Genomic DNA, 24938 nt, shown 5'->3' with positions numbered 1-24938 from the left:
AAGATGTCATTTTATGAAACATTAAAACTGAATGCAAATGATGACATCACGTGTGACTTAAAAAAAAAAAAAAAAAGCACAAAAAACACCAAGCCCTTTAAATTTGTAAACAACCAGACACCTATAGAGAATTTAGAGGACATTTCTGTTCTGAGTTATGTTTGGCACAGCACACACTATGTTCCTGGGCAGTTCCTAGTTGAGAGTTACTAATGTTCTGATGTTAGCAAAATGCAGTTTTCTTTTAAATACAAACTACCATCCCGTTATGATTTCTCAATAACTTCCTATCCCTTAGGGTTGATACTGTCTTCTATCAGCATCTCCATTTGTGTTCTGTCATTAGAAACTCCCTCAACCTCTGAGGACTTTAGGACACAGATCACTTTCCCTTTCTTCTGCATCCTTTCTTATGGCCTTGGTTGGTTCACAGTGATGACTCTTCTAACACGCAGATCCCACGTGTCTTGACCTGCTGCATTCATGCTCCACTTTAGCTGCCTATCAGCCTATGCTTTATACTGCCCAACGCTCTTTAATCACAAACTCTTAATTTCCCCCTCTATAATAACTTTCTTTTTGCCTGTCATGCAAATTCTCTTAATGAAACTAACTCATGTAGTTAATAAATATCTACCCAAGGGCTCACAATGAGCCAGGCATCATGCTAAGTTCAAGACATACAAAGTAGAGTAAGATAAAAATCCTGTTCTAATGGAGTTAGTAAGAGCTAAAGCTAATGAGGGAAGCAGATAAGAAAATTCACCATTACATGAAGGTCAGCTAAGTGCCACAGGAAGGGTATCTAAGGGGAATGATGGAATTCTGAGTAAAGAAATATCAATTAGATATTTTGGCAACACCCCTTAAGAACTTCCAACTCAAAAGCATCCATGAACACACTAAAAACTGTCCCATCTTTCTGGATCCCCCCATTTAGACAAGTCTTTATTGTCTATGGGACATGTGATCTTACAGCGTAGTTATAGTTATTACAAGTTTTATATCTATTGCTAAATTAAATTAAATTCCTCTAGAAGGCTGATTTTAACCTTCTTTGGGCCATGGATCTTTTTCAAAAGCTTACACATAATTATGTGATAAATTTTTACCTATTATTTTAAGCACTTTTGCACAAGTTCCCTCACAAAAGCCTCTTAATGTTAGGAGTTTTTATTTTTTTTATTTTTTTTTAATTTTTATTTATTTATGATAGTCACAGAGAGAGAGAGAGAGAGAGAGGCAGAGACATAGGCAGAGGGAGAAGCAGGCTCCATGCACCGGGAGCCCGACATGGGATTCGATCCCGGGTCTCCAGGATCGCGCCCTGGGCCAAAGGCAGGCGCTAAACCGCTGCGCCACCCAGGGATCCCTGTTAGGAGTTTTTAATAGTACTCATGATACCTAATTTACATATAATAAAACTAAAAATTAATAGCTATGCAACTGGCCTATGTTTACCTGAAAATTAGTTGTTATGCAATTGGCCCATGTTTATCTAGCTAGTACATGGCAGACCTAGATATAGGTGTAGGCATGAGAGAGACTGTTAGCTATTCCTGAAGATTATTTTTTGTTTCTGCCTGGATACATAGCTGAGCTACATTTCCCGGCCTTTAATGCACTTGGCTTAGGCCATGAAACAGTTCCAGCTAATGGAATGTGAGTGAACATGCTAAGTGATACTTCTGGGTTCTCCAACGATTCCCCACTTCAGTTCCTCTGTGCTCGTTCCCTTCTCCAGGAGACTGAGATGTCAGCATCAGAGCAAATTTGAAAGTCAAGGTTGAATATGGCAAAGCCACACCATTATCTTGGATTCCTGAACTATTGTGTGCTGGGACTTACCCCGCTAAATGAATACCTACTTACATAATTTGTTGAGAGAGACATAGTCTCCGTGTAAAGTTAACAGCAAGGTAGGCTCTGTTTACTACTGTAGATTAACCCACCTTAATGAAGGCAGACGAGCATTTCTCAAACATTTTAGTTCCATGACATTCTTAAAAATTATTGACTCCAAGGAGCTTCTGTTTATGTGGGTTTTATCTGTTGCTATTTCGCATCTTAGAACTTAAATTGGGACATTTTAAAAATATATATTTGTTGATTTCAAAATAGTAATTTTATATACTCATTTCCAAAACAAACAGAAAACTTAGTGAAAAGAATAACACTGCTTTAGATTTTGGCAACTATCTCTGATATCTCTCTTAATAAATGATAACCGAATTCTCATATCTGCATCTGGATTTAACGTCTTATATCACACATCATGGGATTTCTGGAACATCCTACATTGTATTAATTAATGAATGGAAAAGAAAAGGGAAAATATAATCTTACTGTTACTATGAAAACAGATTTTATTTCTTGAACTACGTGAAAAAGTATAAGCTCCCACCCTTCACTGATCATAGTTTAAGATCCACTGCACTAGGTTTCTGACAATGGAGCCTCCAAATTTATTATGTAGTATGTAAAATTATTATGAAAGCTATGGATTATTTTCTCTAAAATTGAACATAAGAAAACATTTTACACATAGTGTTAATGGCTTTGTGGATCACATGTGCTATAGAGTGAATGCATCCCACTCAAATTCATATGTACACAATTCCCCCACTGTGATTATATTTGGACATAGGGACGTTGGGGGTGATCAGGTCATGAGAATAAAGTCCTTATGAATGGAATTAGTGTTCTCAAAAATGAGATCCCTCCAGAGAGGTTCCTCACCTCTTGGCATGTTAGGACATGGCAAGAAGATAGTGGTCTATGAACCAGAAAGTAGGCTCTCACCAGACACAGACTCTGCTGCAACTTTGATCTTGGATTTCTAGCCTTCAGAACTTTAGGAAATATATTTCTGTTTATGAGCCACCCAGTTTATGCTATTTTTTTTTTTTTACAGCAGCTCAAAAGGACTAAGATACCACAAGTGTCATTCAATGGAAGTCAAAAACTCCTTCTAGGGCAGATGCCATATATTTTTCACCTTGTATCTCCTACAGTACTGGGAACCACACACCCTATACTTTCTATGATTTCAATAAGTGTACACTAGAAACAAAATATGAGAACTGGAAGGATCTTTCAAGATCATTTTGTTCAAATTTCTAATTTTTACATCCAGACTGTGCAAACCTGGGGACGGTAAGTAATTCCCTGAGGCCACAACGAATGTGACAAATGAACAATGTAGAAATATAAATGTAGTCTGCAAAGTTAGCACCCATTGTTCGTGAATGTGAGACTTATTTGAAAACTTTAAGTGATATAAATCTATACCTTCAAAGACTCAAAAAGTTTTTTTAGAAGTTTAGAGCAAGGAGACATGAGCTCATTGACCTAAATTATCTCATTCATAGGAAAAAGCTACAGGGTCTCAGAGAGAGAAAATCACTTCTCTAATTTCACAAAATGATAAAGACCTGATTTACCAATTCTGAATTGACTGTTATTACTGCTATATCATATTGCTTTGGAAATAATTCACATTTTTGTAGTAGTTCGATAATTCACATTTTGAAGCAAACAAATAAGAATAGCAACTCGTGTGCTGTATCCAAAAATACAAGCAAAACTTCCGGATACTCCATAATAATCTAGGTTACAAATCTAAATCACTTCTAGCCAGCCTTTTTAAAACCCAAACCTAAGAGATCTGAAGCTGGGAAAATTAGTAACCTAGAATTTCATTTTCTTTTGTCACAACACTAGAACACACATATATAAAGTTCTTCTAAAATAAATTGTTCTGGCACATTGGCACCTTGACCCAACAAGCAGGTCATGAAATCCAGCGCCCTTCCATACTTCATCGAAACTTATTCAAATCGCTGTAATAGATTTTCTGCTCTTGGGAAATGAGCACATAAATGGCAGCATCCTTTCTAATGGCAATTCTCGACATTCTTATTAAAGTTCTGTGTTAAGTGCCCAGATACATTAAATCAATCCATTGTTTTCCATCTGCACAGACAGCCCAGAGTTCTGGAGAGGAACAGAGGCCGCAAGGAAATCAATCATCAGAATGTGCTTCTTTTAACACATTATACTCTTGGTTAATTGGGTTTTAAAATAATCTGATATAAATTTGGATTTGAATTCAAAGTCTTTGACAGAACTATTGCCAAGAAATGAGAAAGTAATATTTTTCTAAAACTATTACTTGAAAATCTTGAAAGAAATGACTTATCCATAAAGATTTAATTTTTTTTTCCTATTTGAAGTGCTGCAAGTACCCAGGCAGCACTAGAAACCGAAACCTTTATGTTGTACGTTGTACTTAGACACCTGGTGTCGGGTCCACAATTTTTCCTGCTGAGCAGCAGACAATGAGATGTAATATTGACATTCTCTTTGAAATGCTCCAGGGTCTCCTAAAGGACTCCCTCTATAGAGGTAGAAAGTTCACTTAAGAACCTTGAAAAGGCATATAACCTCAGTCAGGGCTTTAGATCAGATTTTACCTTTTCTTCTAACAGAAGCTAGACAGCAAAGAGAAAACAATTGATTTTTCATGATGGGCAAATAAATAATATAATGGAAACCATTATACAGGGGTCCAAAGTAAAAAATAAAAATTATTTAACACAAAACCACAGCACTCCAGAAATTTGACAAAATTGTGAATTCATGCCACCGATTCACATTATTTTACTACAAACACAGTGCTGTCTGTCTTTACGTAGGATACAGAGAGGCCGACGACCTAGGAAGCATTTCATAGTGGTTGCTGCTATTGTTTTGTTGTCACTGTGAGTGACAGTGAACAGTGGTGTAAACTAGCTATACTGATCAACTACTAAATGTCAAACACTTGGCACCTTAGACCAGTTTTAACTCTCAAGAGTTCTCCAGGTGGAGTATCTTCATTTTAAAGATGAGCAAAGGGGTGTAAGAAAGTAAATACTTTGGGGTATTTACTTTGGAGTGTAATAGAGTAGATACTTTGGGGGTATACTTTGGGGTAATATCACCCAGCCAATAATTGCTGAGACTGGAGTTCAAACAGCATAAGTAATTGCTCACGTGGATTATGCTATGCCAAGCCCTGTGCTAAGCAACTTCCATGGACCATCTCGTTAAATCTGCCCCATAACTGCAAAATAGGTCCTGACATTTTACTCACTTAAAAGATGAGCAAACAAAAATTTGGGTTTCTTTAAGAATTTGTTTTACTGCAGAGATAATTAAGTGGCTGAAGGCTGATTCAAACTGAGATTGTATGACACCAGAACTCCAAGTCTGTAAGCACCATTCCATAGTGCCTGCTAATTGCAATGCCTATGCTCTTGCCTCTGCATAACTCAGGGACAAAATAAAAACAGTAAAATTCAAAACAACAACAGTAAAATCCATACTTTTATTTTTTTTCTCCTCCTCTCATCAAAATTCTCCAAACAGTATAATGCTAGACACACTAGTGTCTTGGGAGGTTCAAAAGATGCTCATGATAATTTAGCCGAACTAAAAGGTCCATTTCCATTGCCAAAAGAAAATGTTTTCTAGAAGAATAAAAGAGCTTACAGAGAACAGAACTGCATCTATCTTGATGGATTCTTATGCAATAAATTCTCCAATCAGGATCACATCAAGACCAATGATAATTCATCAGCAACCCAAGAGACAGTCAGTGTGGAGTCAAAGGCAATTTAAAGCAATGCCACATTTCTTCTAGATTCAGGTCCATTTGAGATGGCATTCAATACCGTCTTTTTTTTTTTTTTTTCCTGGCTGCACTTATTTTGTTAGGCATCCTTTAGAAATATAAAATTGTGTAACCATAAGAAAAAAAAAAGAATACAGTAACATCCTGCCACTTCTAATGTTCCCATATTTTTATTACGGTAGTAAAAGCTCTACCTTTACAAGGCAAATTCTAACATGATCTTGGCAACTTCTGCAAATACAAGCATAGTCCCAGAAAAGTGACATCCCTTGGGCACCAGAGATTTCAATTTCTGCACTCTGGATTTTGGAAACACTGTTCTAGCTTGTAATTGAAGCTCTGACAGCCAAACAAATCTGCTGCAAGGAATGCTGCACAGTTCATAAAAAAAATATCCATCTGAATGCACACATTTTTTCTGTTATGGCCTAGGATGTCTGATTGTGTGAACTTGTGAGACAGAGAGATAACTTCACCAGTCTTGAAAGAAGGATCCTCAAGTGAGACTCTTGGCACAAGGCAAATAGCATAGCCAAGCAAGAGCTTCTGAGGTATTCTGGGTATGTTCTCTCAACATCTTTTTTTTTTTTTTTCAAATAACCTAAATTCACCGATGTTCCAGTTAATTTAAGCGAAGGATTACCTTTATAAGAAAAAAAAAAAAGGGAAAAAATTATGGAGTTCGTGAGGCCACTAATACAAATTATTCTGCTGATTAATTGGGTATAAAAAATGTTATAAGTTTGGACTTGTATTTAAAGCCCCTGATAGAACCATTGCCAAGAAATGAAAAAGTAAGACAGTTTAGACATTGAGATTTTTCCAGGATATGAAACAATGGTTCAGATTCCTTCACAAAGTGCGTTTGTATTTCCCCACATTGCCAATCAAATGAAGGCAGCAGGAAAGGCAATCCATTAGACTTAATCATAGTAAGCTCGAATCACATTTAACTATTCAATTGGAGAAAACCACCAGCAAAACTAATTACAGAGCTGCAAAATAGCAATGATAAAATTGAAGCACAACAATAGGGCAAGAAACTCCTAAGAAATTGAGAATCAACAAATTCTTGTGATTGCCAGTGAAAAGAGGCAAAGTGTCATTCATTAATTTTGAGAAAAATTAATTATCTTTCCATCAAATATTTTAAAATTATATCTCAAAACTCTAGAGTTCCTCTTCATTAACTAGACAACATGTTAAATGAGGAAACATCAACCTAACAAGAATACTGAAAAACTGCAAATAAAACTTCTTCTCGTTTCAAAGATAATATAACTGAATTTTAGAAAATTTTATAACAAATTTCAAATTAAAAATACTTTAAAATATTATCTACCCCAGGGGTGCCTGGGTGGCTCAGTAGGTTGAGCTCCTGACTCTTGATTTTGGCTCAGATCATGATTTCAGGTTCTTAAGATCAAGCCCCCTGTCCGGGCCCACGCTCAGCAGGGAGTCTGCTTGGGACTCTGTTCTTTCCATCTGCCTCTACTCCACCCCCTACCCCTGCTCATGCACATGGCCTGTGCTCTCCTGCTCTCTCCCTCAAAAGAGATAAAATAAGATATACCCCTTTGTGCACAGATGAGAAAATACCAGTCTCATTCTTTAGTTTGTGGATTTTCTGAGAGTTAAACAGTATCTTATTCAATTGGGGAATTTTGTCACTTGCTAAGCATGACTGTTCCAATAGCAGATTTTGAACCTGGGGGAATAACCACGAGATGGGTTCCAGGACCTTGCAGCCACTGTGAGACAGAATTGCATTCATCATCTGACCTCCATGAGCTCCTACTCTGGTAGACCACAGTGACATTTTGGGCCTCCCAGAATTAGTGGCACTTCACAGCCAGTGTCCAATAATCCCTTAAAGCTCTGAATATTTCTTTTCTTCTAGTGCACAGTCAACCTGGTAAAAGGCCATAGGTCACTTTAAGAAAGGATAGGAAAAGATTAACAGAAGGTATTTTTGGTAACATGGCAGGGTCCTTTCTCAAGGGGCCCTGGCCTCTTGCCTTCATTCAAGGGGTTCTGAGCACACAAACTGGCTCAGGTCTGTGGCTGGATTGAAGAAACACAACTCTCTGTTTTTAGGGTTCAAGATAGACTTTTGTTCACTTGACCCAGAAATCTTTTACTTAGATCAAGTAAGAATTTAGTAGGCTACCCATATTTTAACTTTGAGAAACTCCACAATCAACGAGCCAATGCCAGAGGTCTCTGTGAGTCAGACTACTCTATTGTGATTGCAGCTTTGACTCTGCTTTCCGTTACAGTGACCACGCCCACCCTCCCTGGGCAACCGAGTGCCACCACTTTGCTCTTGCCACCCCGGGATCCAATTACCCCCACTGCATTTTGGTTTCCCAATTCAGTGACAGCAGTTCCCATTGCACTGTCTGGACTACAGACAAAAGTGATCAGAAAGCCCGTCAAGGTTGCTGGTGTCTGTCTCACAAATTTCTCTGTCAAAGTCACGGTGAAAGGTGTGTCCTCTGGAACCTCCTAAGGTGGGTGAACAGATCTTGAATGACAAACCCATTATAATAAATCAAGCTTCCAAAACCTCTGAACGCCTTCTGTTATTTACCAGAGCAGCTCTAGTATTTTAAGTTAATTTACTATGGGCCACCTTTTGGTCCACATTTTAACCAACCAATCAACCGAACTATTACGGCCCTTTCTAATTTCCTGAGCCATAACTGTGAATCTAGAATCTCTGCCCAGTAGGCCTCTGGATTCTGGGTGTGCTACTCTGGCCCATTTACTAAATGATCCCAAAGTTGCTAGTTTTGAGTGGGGGCCCAGAAAAAAAGAAGGTTCTTTCACAGATTCAGGCTTCCATACCAGCTGCTCTTCCATTTGGGCCATAGGACACAGTAGATTCAATGATGTTTGAAGTATCAGTGGCAGACAGGGATGCTGTTTGGAGTTCTTGGCAGGCCCTATTGGTAAACTGCAACACAGGCTCTTAGAATTTTGGATCAAAGCCCTACTATTCTTTTCAGATAATTACTCTCTTCTTTCGATAAACAGTTTTTGGCTTCCTCCTGGGTCTCAGTAGAGACTCCGTGCTTTTCCATGGACCACCAAGTTACCACCAAATGATTCCTGAGCTACCTATCTTGATGTGAATATTATCTGAGTCAATAATAACCAAAAAATTGAGCCACAAGTTGCTCATGTGCAGCAGCATGCGATCGTTAAATAAAAGTGGTATATGCGTGATCAGGTTTGGGCAGGCCCTGAAGGTACAAGTAAGTTATGTGATTAAGTGACCCACATGCCCACAGTCCCCATGCCGGCTGTACTATCTTCTCTCTTTCAGCCTTCACATATGACCTTCACAGGAGTCTTATGCTCAGTTGACAGAGAAAATGTAGGCTTGGTTTACAAGTGATTCCACACAGTATGTAGGATCAGCCAAAAGTAGACAGCTGCAGTACTACAACCCTTCGGGGGACATCCCTGAATAACGGTGGTGAGAGAAACCTTTCTAACAAGCAGAACTTGGAGCAGTGTACCTGGTTGTGCATTTTGCTTGGAAGAAGCAATGGCCAGATGTTCAACTATATACTGATTCATGGTTTGTGACTAATGGCTTGGCTAGATGATCAGGGACTCGAAAGGAACATGATTAAAACACTGATGACAAGAGTCAGGGGATGAGGTATGTGGATAGGTCTCTGTGAGTGGGTAAAAATATGTGAAGATATTATGCCCCATGTGAATCCTAATCAAAGAGTGACCTTGACAGGAGGATTTTAATGATCAAATGGATGGGATGGACCCATTCTGTGGGCACCGGTCATAATCTTCCCATTGAACCCTAGCAGGGCCCACAGGATTCATGAACAAAGTGGCCAAGTGGACAGGGATGAAGGTTTTGCAAGGCTGTAGCAACATGTACCCCATTCACAAGGCCTATCTTGCTATGGCCACTGCTATATGCTTAATCGGCCAGCAGCAGAGATCAACACCAAGTCCCCAGTTTGGCACCATTCCCTGAACTGATCAGACAGTTACCTGAAGGCAGATTGATTATATTGGATGACTTCCATCACAAAAACAGCATTTTCTTATTATCAGAATAGACAGCTCTGGCTAGGGTTTGCCTCCCCTGCATAAGATACTTCTGACAAAACTACCCTCCATGGACTTACGGAATGCCTTTTCCATCACCATGGTATTCCACACAGCACTATTTCTCACCAAATGATCCTACTTCACAGCGAATGAAATATGGCAGTGGGGCCATGGTCATGGAATTCACTGGTGTTAACTATGTTTCCCACCATCCAATTACACACAGACATTTTTAAAATAAATACACTCTAGTACTGTAAATGTGTCTTCTCTTCCTTACGATTTTCTTAATAACATTTTTTTCTCTAGCTTACTTTATCGTAAGAATACAGTATATAGTATATATATAATGTATAGAATATGTGTTAATCAACTCTTTATATCATGAGTTAAGCTTCTGGTCAACAGTAGACTATTAGCAAAGTTTCTTTTTTTTTAATTTGAATTCCAGTAGAGTTAAAATATAGTGTTATATTAGTTTCAGGTGCACAATAGAGTGATTCAGTAATTCTCTACATTACTCAGTGCCCATTATAAGTGTACTCTTCATCACCCTCACCTATTTTACCCATCCTCCCTACCCACCTCACCTCTGGTATCCATCAGTTTGTTTTCTATAGTTAAGAGTTTGTTTTTTGTGTTGTCTTTTTTATCCTTTGTCCATTTGTTTTTTTTCTTAAATTCTACCTATGTGATACACAGTGGAATATTAGCCATAAAAACAAATAAAATCTTGTCATTTGCAACTACATGGATAGATCTAGAGGGTATAATGCTAAGTGAAATAAGTCAGAGAAAGACAAATACCATATGGTTTCACTCATAGATGGAATTTAAGTAGTTTATTTTTTGGGAGACTCATGAATTTTATGTTGATTTTCAAATGTAAAGGGTTGGGTGCCCCAATCCCATATTCTTCAAGGGCCAACTGTGTATCAGAAAAGAGACTTCTAAACTGTCTCTTGGTCACCACAGGGATTCTTCCCCCCCCCCTTTTTTTTTTAATCACACAAAATTGAGACACCTGGGTGGCTCAGCAGTTGAGCATCTGCCTTTGGCTCAGGGCATGATCTCAAGATCTGGGATTGAGTCCCATATCAGGCTCCCCACATGGAGCCTGTTTCTCCCTCTGCCTATGTCTCTGCTTCTCTCTGTATGTCTTTCATGAATAAATAAATAAAATCTTAAAAAATAAAATCACATAAAATCTTGGAAGTATTATTAAATGCTGCAATCTTTCCATTTCCAGCATCTCCATGAACGGAATGGGAACATATGCAATGCAATTACTACCTACAGAGATCCAAGGGCACTTTAGATTCCAGAACAGCAAATATATAAGCAGAATAAACTTCCACCTGATAAATAGTAAGTCAAATCTAATATTACTTCTAGAGAGAACGGGTTGGAGAGTTCTAATGGGACAAATGTATAGAATTCTTGTCCAACCCATGCTATATCAAAGTGCTATGAACTAAATGCTGAAAGACCTAGATTGAGAGAGGAGGCACAGCTTGGTTTAGTAAGCAGGGAAGCATACTGGGAGGAATGAGGCCTGGATGTAAGCCCGGTCTGAATTGCAGATAATTTTATGACCTTGACGATAAGACTTCCCATTTCTGAACTCTGATTTTCTCATCCGAAGGCTGAGGAAGTTATATAGCAGGTAAAATCAAGAGACACTAAAAGTGTACATCCACATTCAAAGGTACCCTGATCCCGACACTGTTTTTGCCTTGTGATTATTGTAGTGAGGCCTAGGCTTACTGCAGGCACTTCCGTGTCCTCTGAAAGCCTAGGTTAATCTTACTAATTCTCTCACAGTTGTCCTGGCAGATTTAGTAATCTACCTGGGTTTTGTTTTTCAGCTTTCTTTCATTCTGGTCATTGAAATGGAACCATAACTTTAGTTGTAGAAGACTTTATTTTGATTTTTGAACTCTGTGATTTATTATGGTTTCTTAAAACACCTTAAAATCCAGAAATATAAATACTATGATCATAAAGAAATTGGTCTAGTCAATTAATTTCGCTAAGCACCTTAATTTATAATCATTTATTAATAGTTTCCTGAGACTGTCAGAATATTTTAGTTGAATATTAAAATTAACTAGAAGTCCCAGAGCGGTTTCTTACTGGATATTACTCTATGATAAATACTGTATTATCTTCTTCACTCACAAAACAACCCTTAAAGTCATAATAATTAGTAGTTATGAACTATTTTATCTTTTTACATAACAAGCACACATGTGATGTTTCCTATAAGCCATGAAATGTTTTAAGTATATTAAACACAATAATTCATTTAATCCTCAAGACAGCCCCATGAGGTTGTACTATTGACTTAATTTGGTGGATATGTAAACTGAGACAGGCAAGTTAAATAAATTGCCAAAGGTACATCTTAATAAGCAGTAGAACTGAAATTCAAACCAGAATCCAGTTCCGTAGTCTATGTCTCTAACCACTGTTAAGTGGTTAGAACAGTTTCCTTAATAGGTATACGTAGCTATTATCCTTATTTAAAAAATGATCAATTTTGACCTTCAAATTCAATGCCAAAGTCACATAGACTCTAAAAAGTAGAAGTCAAACTCACACCCAGAGCAGTCTGGCAACAAAGTCTGTAATTTTTACTACCATGCAACATTACCTTCCATCCTAAAGGCAAAAAACAAATAACAACCAAAAAAAAAAAAAAAACAAAAAAACAAAAAACAAAAACAAACAAACAAACAAAAACAACAACAAAAAAAACCCTAAACTAAAGCCCTAACAGGTTGATGAAGCTACTAAGACAACTGGAAAAATACCTGATGGTGTTAAAACACTTAATGAAAAGAGAATCTCTAGTATCTGAGACACTAGCACACTCTGCTTTTGTTACAAAAACCCTGAAATGCCAATGTGTCCACAGAAGGTTGGTTAGGATCAAGATGAAGCCCAGCAGCTCTCCCCAGTTGGGATCGGCAGACCTATTCTGGCCATGCTCTGATATGGGACAGTTTGTATTCTGAGAGCTCCTATCTGCATTTTATCCCGTGCTATTCTTAATTCCTGACTGAAGGAATTGAGGTGTTAGACGATCACATCCGATAATCTGACCACACATTTTGCATTAAAACACTTCTGTCTTTGCTGTCAATGTCCACACCACTTCAGATGTCCTTTCTTATCTGTTGCAATAGCATCCAGTCATTTGCCATATGCCAAATCTCATTCCATGAAACTTTTTCCCATTTCTAGAGTCAAATAATCTCTTTTTTGAATTTTAACAAGCAGTTTTCTCATGACTAGGTTTATCACCCCGATCTGTTGTTGGTCTTCATTTCTCCATCAAGATGGTAATCTCTTACAGAGAGATTACATTAGAATCCCCTCCAGGGACTTGCACATAGCAGACCCTAAGGACACAGTGGACTCTACATGACTGCCCATCCTGAACTGAATTCCAATTTGACTGAGTTGCCAGTGGAGCTCTCACTTCCCAGAATAGCACCTTGCCCAATCAAATGTACTTCTTCCTGTCTTCCTAAATGTGCTCCCCTACACCAGCTAAGCCCAATTCCTCTCTGGTCCCTTCCATCTCATTTTTTTAAATTTTTTTTTTATTTATGATAGTCACAGATTGAGAGAGAGAGAGAGAGGCAGAGACATAGGCAGAGGGAGAAGCAGGCTCCATGCACCAGGAGCCCGACGTGGGATTCGATCCTGGGTCTCCAGGATCGTGCCCTGGGCCAAAGGCAGGCGCTAAACGGCTGCGCCACCCAGGGATCCCCGTCCATCTCATTAATGACCTGGCGTTGTTGTCCTGGTTAGCGTAAGAAAAAAGAAGAAGAGGCATACAGTGCAATTACTAGAGATATTAAATCCCTATATTGAATTATGGTGGTAATAATCTCTAAATATAAATTTAGATTAGTGATCTGATGTTCTTTTCTAAATTTTTTAATGAAATGAGTAGTTCTAAAACATTGTTGTAACATCTTCAATTCTACAGCCATTGAAGCACCCAGGTATGCAACCCTGTGCCCCATAACACAGTAAACTCAAGAGCGTGGGACACACATGGCAATGTGATATGTGACGTGCTCCCCAGCACCCCGCTATGGTAGCCCTCACTCTCTTTATACCGTACTCCCTCTGGCACTGTATACGATGTTATTTAACACATGTCATGGATTAAAACTATGATAAATCCATCACCATTCTATTACCCACTGCATTAACCATGAACAACTTTATTCTCTCACTGAATAGCAAACTGAAGAATCATTCTTCAGAAGGCACAGTCTCACATGACAAGATAAAGGTCAGATTTGCAATTTAATTTCCTCAGATTCCTTTTTTTCCCATTCCTATTTCCTCAGAATCAAAAGATCTAGGAAGTTTTCAAGGAAAACAAGGCAAAACAAAAGTTAATTTGAAGATGCCCCTGAATTGCAAATTATATTCTAAAACAAAAATTTCACTTTATTTTTTAGATTTATTTACTTATTTTATATATAGAGAGAGAACAGGGGGAGGGGCAGAGGGAAAGAATCTCAGACAGATTCTCCACTGAGCACAGAGCCTGACATGGGGCTTAGTCTCACAATCCCAAAATCGTACCTGAGATGAAATCAAAGAGTTAGTCACTTAGCTGACTGAGCCACCCAGCTGCTCCAAATTTCACTTTTAAAAAAATATACATTTAATACTAACTCTTTCAATCTCATTCTCTTTAAGTTACTATTTATCTTAAATCTTAGTTACTTACATCTTAGTCATATTGCCATATTTGTTAATCTTATCAGAAAATGTAATATACACATACACATATGTACATTTTTTTTAATTTATTTTTTATTGGTGTTCAATTTACTAACATACAGAATAACCCCCAGTGCCTGTCACCCATTCACTCCCACCCCCCGCCCTCCTCCCCTTCTACCACCCCTAGTTCGTTTCCCAGAGTTAGCAGTCTTTACGTTCTGTCTCCCTTTCTGATATTTCCCACACATTTCTTCCCCCTTCCCTTATATTCCCTTTCACTATTATTTATATTCCCCAAATGAATGAGAACATATAATGTTTGTCCTTCTCCGACTGGCTTACTTCACTCAGAATGATAGGACATAATATACATAAATGTTTCCAGAATTCTCCAGGGAAATTGCTCTTTTAATATTTATTTCCAAAAATAAGATTATATATATATAATTACTATGTCATATATATAACAGAAAAGAAAGATCATACAAAGAGTATATTAGTACTTTAACTGCATGCAGAATGCTAATTTTTTACTATCTTTTTTATAGTCATGTGAGTGATAAGTAGACAGTATGTAGAATTATCATATTGAAGACAGAATTTAATAGAAATTTACATTAAGGGCACCTGGGTGGCTCAGTGGTTGAGCATCAGCCTTTGGCTCAGGTTGTGATCTTGGGGTCCTGATCGAGTCCCACATCAGGCTCCCCGCAGGGAGCCTGCTTCTCCTTCTGCCTGTGTCTCTGCCTCTCTCTGTGTCTCTCATAAATAAGTAAAATTAAAAAAAAAAAAGAAATTTGCATCAATATAAATATGCTAAGTGCCTACAATTATTCAATATATTATACTACATACTGTCTCTAGAGGTGAGAAACAAATATAGATATATATTTGCATTTTTTCTCTTATCCTGATCCAAATATGAGAGCAATATGATTGTTTATGGAGGGTGGATGGGTAAGTTTGGTACCTACCATGGACCTTTACTCTCTGCTTATCTTCTACCATAATCCTTATTTTATTTTATTTCTCCAAAAGATCTAGTCTTATAGATAATTCTTAAGAAGTGGACAGCTGGCTAAAATACTCACCAAGAGAGGAAAATGGGAGTTCACAGTGCACATCACAGAAAAGAACAAATAGTCAAATTCCTCTTTGAGATTTCACTTCCAGTGCTGAGTATCCCATGTTTTCCTGCCAGCTATTCATCTCTCCTCCCTCTTCTTCCACATAGGGTATAGACTAAAAGTGTTTTGCTCAACATTCAGCCAAGCCCCAGGTTTGTGTATCCCACTCATTTTTTTTTATGTATCATGTGCCACCAATTATTATGCACGATAATTTAAATATGCAAAAGAGTGGTAAGATCTTGTATGAATCTGCTACATTTCAGAGAGCTAAGATTCTGAAATTGTGTGGAGCTCTTAAGAAACTCTGTAATAGATCTTCAACTTTGTTTTACTAACTTATTTTATCTAAATTCAATTAGTTAATCTATAGGGTATCATTCGTTTCAGATATAGATTTCAATAATTCATCAGTTGTGTATAACACCCAGGGCTCAACACAGATGCCCTCCTTGATGCCCATTACTCAGTTATTCAATCCCTCACCATCCCCCCTCCCATATCCCTAGGTTTGTTTCCTATAGTTAAGAGTCTCTTATGGTTTGTCTCCCTCCCAAAGTAAGATTTTGTCTTACTTTATTTTTCCCTCCCTTCACCTATGATCCTCTGTTTTGTTTCTTAAATTCCACATATGAGAGAAACCATACAATAATTCTCTGACTGCTTTATTTCACTCAGCATGATACCCCTAGTTCCATCCACATTGATGTAAATGGTAAAACTACATCCTTTTTGATGGTTGAGTAATATGCCAGTGTGTGTGTGTGTGTGTGTATGTGTGTGTATGTGTGTGTGTGTACTATATCTCCTTTATCCATTCATCTGTTGAAGGACATCTGGTCCATCATATGGTCCTGATGGAAACCATAGCTCTTTCCATGGTTTGGTTATTGTGGACATTGTTGCTATAAACATTGGGATGCAGGTGCTCCTGTGGATCACAACATTTGTATCCTTTGGGTAGATCCCTAGTAGTGCAATTGCTGAGTCATAAGGTAGTTCTATTTTTAACTTCTTGAGGAACCTCCACACTGCTTTCCAGAGTGGCTGCACCAGCTTGCATTCCCACCAATAGTGCAAGAGGGCTCCCCCTTCTTCACATTTTCATCATTTGCTGTTTCTTGTCTTGTTAACTTTAGACATTCTGACTGGTGTGAGGTGCTATCCCATTGTAGGTGTTGATTTATATTTCTCTGATACCAAGTGATATGGAGCATTTTTTCATATGTCTGTTGTCCTCAATATTTATACCTTATGGGAGGTGCAGTATAACACAGATGGTTATACCTTGCCTGAAGTGGATAGGATTAGCAGACACACCTCCCATATTCCCAGGTTCTGAAACACACAGAGACATTCACCCAGTGGTTCACATCAATTTCAAACATGAAGAGTAGCAATTAGAGACAAATTCATTGACACTACAAATTGGTTGAAAAGCTGTCAACACCTTGCTTGACCTATAGACCATTTCAAAAGGAAGTCATTGGGTGTTATTCTATATGTTGGCAAATTGAACACCAATAAAAAATAAATTTATTTAAAAAAATTAAAAATAAATAAATAAATGAATAAATAAATAAATAAATAAATATAAAAAAATAAAAATAAAATAAAAAAAGGAAGTCATGGTAATCATGCATTGTCCTAACTGAGCAGTAGCAAAGTAAGCCCATCTAGAAATGGGAAATTGCATACATACCACATTTATTTTCCAGGCACATCACAGTAAGTCAAATATTTATTCATTAGGTTATGCTGTGATTTTAAATTCCCTTGTGTTTCTTCAATGACATATACTTCCTTCCTCCTGATTAAACACTTTATGGAATGCTACTTTCATTGTAATTAATATACTCTAGCTTTTGTTCAGTATTGACTTGATAATGGTTTAACATTCTCAATCAATTTCAATGCAAGATAAAGAATAGAAGGTTGAAGCCTCCCTCCTGCCCCTCCTGGCTGTATGTCTTACACTTAAGACTGAAGCACTTTAGCTTGTAGGTGATCAGTTCTCTAACTCACATTTATTTTTGAATGGCCATTGGGTATATTGGGCAAATAATTGTCAACAGGTCTGTGAATGACCTGGAGGAAAAGCATTAGAAAAGAAAGATCATACAAAGGATATTAGTACCTTAGCCACATGCACGGTGCTAATTTTTTACTATCTTTTTTATAGTTATGTGAGTGATAAGTAGGTAGTATGTACAACTGTCATATTGGAGCCAAAATTTAATAGAAATTTACACTCAACATAAATATGCTAAGTGCCTACAAGCATTCAGCCTATTATACTATGTACTGAGAACATGAGGAAGAGATGAAAATCAGAAAGAAATATCACAAAGTGTGACAACTGCAATATAATATATGTTCAAAGTAGTATCTGTCTTGTGAGGTAAAAGAATCATGGAAAGAATGAAATGTCATATAAGCTAGTTTCCCTACATCCAAGATGTTTTCAATCATATGTTACAGGACTGTTTCCTTATCAATAACACAAAAGGGAATCCCCACACTGTTTGGGCCTTAACAATTCCTTCCCAGGCTAAGATTTTATGATTACTTATCAACTATTTTTGTGGTCACAGGACCTTGTGGAAATGCCTCTGTTTTTCTGCAGGTAAGATAAAGATAGTCCTTCTTACTTGTACCCTTGTAATGTGACATTTTTCTTCAACTGCACTTTGTGAAATTTTTTTATACCACTCTGAACTAGAGTGTTGAATCAATTGTGGGAATGTGCTGAATGTCCATCTATAAAGGGAAACAAGATTAACGACCTCTAAATGTGAATGGGCACAAGCAATTTACAAGAGTGAGTGAGGGTCATATTTTATCCCAGGCAGGTGCCTTATTCCAACTTTGAAAACAGGAAAAATGCACACAATCACAAATCTTCAGCCTTTCTATCCTCATGCAAGACCACTGTGTGTTCAGGATGAATGATGCCTACTATGTTTTAATCTTGAACTCAATCTTCATATGTTAATGAAGACCAAAAAAGAATGCTAAAGTACTCCATGAATCAGAAACCAACAGAAAAAGCATTTTCCTTCTGAACCCACACCACAGGGTCTCTACTTCACTCAGCAAGAAAAGGGGCATCAAATTGTATTGCTCGCTATGCAGAAAACCCTTAAGGGCATGGTCTACTCATTTTGCATTTTCCTGAATTTTCTTTCACCTTAGACTTTGTCCTTGTTCCACTGAACTGTGACTTCTAATCAGTGCATCATATGGTGTTTATTTTTGTCTTTTTGGTACTCCTAGTAGGGGGTGTTAGAAGGTATGTGAATGGGAAGATGCTGGTAAAATCCTTCTAGAACACATCATAAGGTAACAAAAGAACCCACACTTATTCCTATGATATTGGGTCCCCCTATTCCTCACCTTGGTGATAATGACCCCTAGGATAGATTGGGCAAAACCCATTCTAGGACCAACTAAATGACCTGTGTGAGTTTACATATGCACATTTGAGGTCAAGGAAGAAGAGTTAGATATTTGGAATCAAAGTCAAGGTGTATTAGCCATCTATCGATGCATAACAAATTCTCTAAAACTTAGTAGCTTAAGACAGCATTGATTTATTATCTTGGTTTCCATTGGTCAGGGGTTCAGAGACAGAATAACTGTGTTCTCTGCAGATAGTCTCATCAGGCCAAAATTACAGTACCAGCCAGGCTCTCTTCTTATCTGGAGTTTAGGGTCCTTTTGCCACTCATGTGGTTGTAAGGAAACTTAATTCCTCGCCGTTTTAAGGCTGAGGTCTCTATTCCTTTGCTGGTTGTTAGCATGGGGCCACTCTCAGCAGCTGGAGGCCATCCATGGTTCCTTCTCATGTGCCCCCTCCTCTACCCTCAAATCTACTATGGAGACTCTCCCTTTTGTTAAATCCTTTTCTCATTGTGAACCTCTGTTGCTAGGAAGAACCTTGTCCTTTTAAGGGTTGGCCTGATTGTCATGCCTACTGAGCAAAATCTCCTTTCTTAAAGTTAACTGTGCCAGATAACAAAACCTAATTATGGGAGTGATATTGTGATATTACATCATCATCACAGATCCCTCTCACGGTCAATGGGAGGATGTTATACAGGGTGTGGGTCTTTGGGGGATCATCTTAGAATTCTGTCTACCACGTAAGGTATTGAGGACAATATAATGAAACCAAAGCCTGAGCCAAGACATGTAAGCTATTATCTCCAGGATGGCTGTCCAGAAAAGGCAGCAAGAGGGCATGTCTGGAAAGAGAGAGCAATGATGAATAAATCTTAGTTAAGTTTAGGGGTTAAAATGGGATATTTTGATAAAGGAATGGCATAGTGAAACATACTTTATTTTATAATATTAAGAGAAATATGAATATTTGTAACTTCCCATTCCCTAACTGAAAAGATTCTAGGACAGTGTCCTTCTGTGCTATTGGGTAACCAAGCTAAAGCCTGCCAATTCTGGGTAAGGCAACTTACAAAATACGATGAATGCTGAATGAGTTAAAGGTTCTACACCATTGGCAACATCCAGAGAAAGTTCTGGAGATTTAAGAAAACAACAGCCAAACAAATAGCCAGAAGAAGCATTCTCAGTATCCTCAGTATTGACTGCAGATGAAGAGAATGCTAGTGGTAGACTGTGTTTGAATTTCACCTCGCTAACTTCCTGGCTATTTGACCTTGGGAAAGTTATCCAACTTCATTTTTGCCTCGCATAGCTTGGTTGTAAATAGGAGGACAGAAGGATATCAGGTTGATGTGATTTTAAATGCCTGTCAGAGCTATATGAAGAAATATCAGCCATTATTATCATCAGGTGTTCATATTCCTCATAATACTACCCAGAACTGAAGTTTGTATATCGTGGCCCTACCACTGATACCTCGAAGTTCCAATGGGTACGCCTCCATCATAGCATTCTGTAGTTATGTGCTTGTCCATCCATCTAATCTTCTGGGTAGCAAATTTTCTTTTCTTTTCCCTTTTTTAAAAATGTTTTTGTATTTTTAAAGTACTTGCTATACCGAACATGGGGCTTAAACTCACAACCGCGAGATCAAGTCACATGTTCTACTGATTGAGCCAGCCACGTGCCCCAGGGTGTAGGTTTCCTCAAGGATAGAGAGTTGTGCCTCTCACTGATCTATAAATCAACAGACCTGTGGTAGATACCTTATACCTATGCATTGCTTGAGTATCCTATATGCATAAGCGGTAAATCGCTTCTGCAGTATGGGTTTTCAGTTATGGTAGACACTGCCAGCCACCTGATTTACATTTATGCTTCTTACTAACTGAATAGAGATTTTGTTTGAAGGAGCAGTATGCAAGGCTCAACGATCCACAGTCCCTTGTGGTACAGTCCTGTCCAAAAGACAAAGGGGGACACAGCTGGTACTTTCCTGACGGGAATGAGGATATGAGTTAGGAGGTGGAGCAGCCATTCTGTGACTTTGAGGCATAACACTAAGAATAGCAGTGTGGAAAGACATAAAAAATCTGGGATATTAAGGACATGAGCATCACTGTGTAATACTTGACAGGGCACCTCTGACCTCCTGATATGTGAGGAAAATAAATGCCTATCTGATTAAGCTACAACAGTCAGATTTCTGTTAAATCCAGCCAGGTACATGTTTAACTGATACATCAGTTTATTGAGCACTGAAGGCCAAAGATCACCCAAAAGCTTGCAGAATACAGTTAATCCATATTAATGCCATCCCTCTGCCACTTGATGATACGTAATTGGATATAGCGTCACTGTACAAATAACTTAAGGGGGTGAGAGGAAGCACACAAGGAGAATAATGCTGAAGGATGTGCTTAAGCATAACTTCGAGCAACGTGGAGCAATCACCCATTGCTGGGCAACAGAAAGAGGTTTCAACTGAGCATCTCATTTTGCATATGATGCACCATATAATCCAATCAGCCCGCTACGGAAAGGGAGACCACAAACAGAAAAGTGTAAGCACGGCTACAGGCCTCAGCAGAATAAAAGAGAGAGAAATAGTCTATAAAATCATCAAGCATTAGCTTTTTTAGGCGAATACACGCACGAGTGCACACATGCACCTATGTATCGCAGCGTCTACACATGCATTGGGATATACACGTTAGCCTGCTTCTCACTGAAATTCAGAGTATCATTGCTATTAAAAACACAGAACTGGGGCAAAAGGTCTGAGTGGGAATTCCACTTCTGCAGCTTAATAGCTATGTGTTCTCATCTGTGGGCCTCGCTTTTTGCATTTGAAAAATCGTGATAGCAGAATCTATGCACAGGATTATTATCAGGAACCTACGAGTTACTTACTGGGAAGTACCCAGGATAGGGCTCAGCACAGAGTTGGATAATCTTATTTTTCCGATGCTACAGACGTAAATGTGCTCTCGGTTGTGCACGTATAGAATAATGGCTTTAGAGACACATCTCTTTCTATACAGGTAAATGGAAAACCTATTGTGCTGATGAATGCTAGTTTATATGTTGCAAATCCTTAGGAATTTTATAAAGTGCCGGCGGCATCAACTACAACAGCTACCACATATTGAATATTTACTAGGTGCTGGGCTGTACTTAATGCTTTATTCGTATTACCTTGTTGAGTCCTCAGAGCCCCCAAATAATGTAGCATTATTGCAAGTCCCATAAAAAATAGCAACATATAAAAAATAGTGAAAGGGATTATAGGGGAAAAGAGAGAAAATGAGTGGGAAAACTCAGAGAGGGAGACAAAACATGAGAGACTCCTAACCCTGGGAAACGAACAGGGGGTAGCAGAAGGGGAGGTGGGCAGGGGTATGGGGCAGCTGGGTGACAGGCACTGAGGGGGGCACTGGATGGGATGAGCACTGGGTGTTATGCTATATGTGGGCAAATTGAACTCCAATAAAAATATATTTAAAAAATTAGCAACTTGTCCTTGGTAACAAAACAAGTAAATGGAGGAACTCGAATTAGAATCCAAATCCAATTCTCTCAGTCTCCAGAGCTAAATTTTTGTGCTTGATGCTGTTATTTTTACCTTTGCACTATTTATCAACTTAGATGTCATGCCATAACTGAAAAGATAAAAAATATCCACACTTAGGATCCTTGAATAAGTTTCTATTAATACAGGGCAATACACTTGAGCTAATTTCTACAAAGCAGTTCCTTATTTACCATTAATCTCTTTTATTTATGACCTAGAATAGAAATGTTTGGAAAAATCTTAGAACAGAGTATAGCAAGTGTTAAAGTAGAAGACCTCGAATTCTTTGTTCAACCAGATGCTGCATAAACCACTACTTTCTGCCCATTCACATGAGAAATGGTCAATGTATAGGGAAAGGATCCAAAATGAAACTTAATAAACTTCTCCATTATATACATGCCCCCTTCCAAACCCAGCTGCCTCAGAGCATGAGAGTGAGCCACCTTGTTTGCTATCTGCTGAGTATGCTTTTTACTAATTGTCAATTTAATTGCCTTAATCGTGTGCCTAGTGCAAGGGCACTTAGTCAGAAGGATGCAATCTGAAATCCATTACACACTCCACTCCCGATAGTGTGTGTCCTGGGATAGAGCCACATCACCCAAGAGAAAGGGGTGTGTTTTGTTTTTCTGATCAAAAGGAAGGAGTGATTCTTCTAGCAAACACCTTGCATCCATAGCTATGCCAACTTGTCCAACCATCACCCCAAGTACCTGGGGAAACAGGTGGTATCTAGTGGGTCCTAAATAAATGTCTGATTGAAATTTTTTTTAAAAATGGGAAAACTGGACTACAAAAGGAGTAAAGGGAAAATGACTCTTCTCCCGTCTTTTCCTTCCCGCACGTTGCACGGTTCTGGGTTGATGCTACATCCCAGGATGCCCTCACCCATAATATCTCTGCAATGTCATAAAATGAAAGGCCCGGGGCCTAATGTACTATTCCATTCAGAATGCACAAGTAGACGTGTGCCGCATAAGAACAAGATTAGACCCCATGTGGGCTCTCTTTTGCATAATAAAATCCCACATGTTAAAATGCAGATTTATTTTAAGCCCTGGAAGTGCTGACCATATGCCTCAGTGGCTGAGGAGATGGCTACTTAATAGATAATCTGCAATGCAAGCCAAAGAACTAATCATGGCCATCTGATCATTGTGCCCCATCAAAAGCCAGCAATGAGGAGCTAGGGAACAGAGCCAGAGACTGCCGAGGCATCTCATGGGCATGGAGAAAGTCGGAGCTGAAAGGAACAGGAAGATAAGTGAACATCTCCCCCACCCTAACAAAAATAACAACATAACAATGATAATAGTACAGCTTCATTACTGTGGGCTTGCTTTGAAATATCCAATTCGCTATGCTACCCCTGCAATCTTGTGTGTCCCTTCTCACTGGGGAAGTGGATGAGGACACTGATACCTCCGAAGGGCAGGATGTTTTCCAAAATCTGCACCCTAAACTGCCAGGTCTCTACTTTAGGTCTGTTGTCAGTCCAAATTTGTGACCACTATCCTGCAGAACATGGCACATCACAGATGCTCTACACCTATTTGTTGAATAAGCGTAAAGCACATTGAAATCATTTTTTTTTGTCATTACATGAATTTAACAGATCACAGTGCATAACTTTTAGTCCCAGGCAAGTTTTCTTTAAAATGCATTTATTATTGTCAATAGAACAGTTTTAAAATGTTCTGGGGATTTCTCTGCCATTTCATTAGCTTGGAGGGGTTGCTTCGCCCTTTATTAATGACCTTGAGTTATGAGCCAGCCTGTGTGTCATGGAACTCCTTAGTCTCTGTGTTCATTTGATGGGGAGACTGTAGACAGTGGCTTTCTCTATGACGTGGCTCACACATGGAAATGTGTAGCCTCACAGTAATGGAGGCTGGAAGTCTAAGATCAAGGCATCAGCAGGGTTGCATCCTTCTGAGGGCTGTGAAGGAGAATCTGTCCCAAGCTTCTCCTCTACCTGATGGTGGTTTGCTGGAGATCTTCAGCGTTCCTTGACTTACAGATGCATGACCCCTCTCTCTATGCTCATTTCCACATGGTGCACCTGTCCAGAGGTCCCCTTTCAATCAGGACACCAGTCACATTAGACAAGGGACCCAGCCTACACTAGTAGGACCTCATCTAAGCTAATTACACCTGCAAAACCCTATTTCCAAATAAGGGCACATTGTGATCTTAGGACTTCAACATAAGATGTGAGGGAGACCCAATTCAATCCACAACAGTTTTCGTATCTGCCTTTGTGTAAGCTCCTCTCCACACTTAGAACACTTGCCCACCCTCTCAT

General features: G+C 38.6%; 1 protein-coding gene and 1 long non-coding RNA gene across 3 annotated transcripts in view; one reads left to right on the top strand and one right to left on the bottom strand.

Moving 5' to 3' along the window:
* The window catches only part of KCNIP4 (potassium voltage-gated channel interacting protein 4), a 1126248-nt gene that overhangs the window by 822835 nt on the left and 278475 nt on the right, over positions 1-24938 (bottom strand). The gene's annotated exons all lie outside the window — the stretch shown is intronic.
* On the top strand, positions 7998-14135 carry LOC111095322. Its single transcript, XR_005357402.1, has 3 exons — positions 7998-8190; positions 11016-11134; positions 14030-14135. It is a non-coding gene; the product is annotated as an uncharacterized LOC111095322 (long non-coding RNA).

This window comes from Canis lupus, chromosome 3 (assembly GCF_011100685.1).
Source record: "Canis lupus familiaris isolate Mischka breed German Shepherd chromosome 3, alternate assembly UU_Cfam_GSD_1.0, whole genome shotgun sequence".
NCBI classification, from domain to species: domain Eukaryota; kingdom Metazoa; phylum Chordata; class Mammalia; order Carnivora; family Canidae; genus Canis; species Canis lupus.
This window is presented reverse-complemented; position numbering and strand designations above follow the sequence as displayed.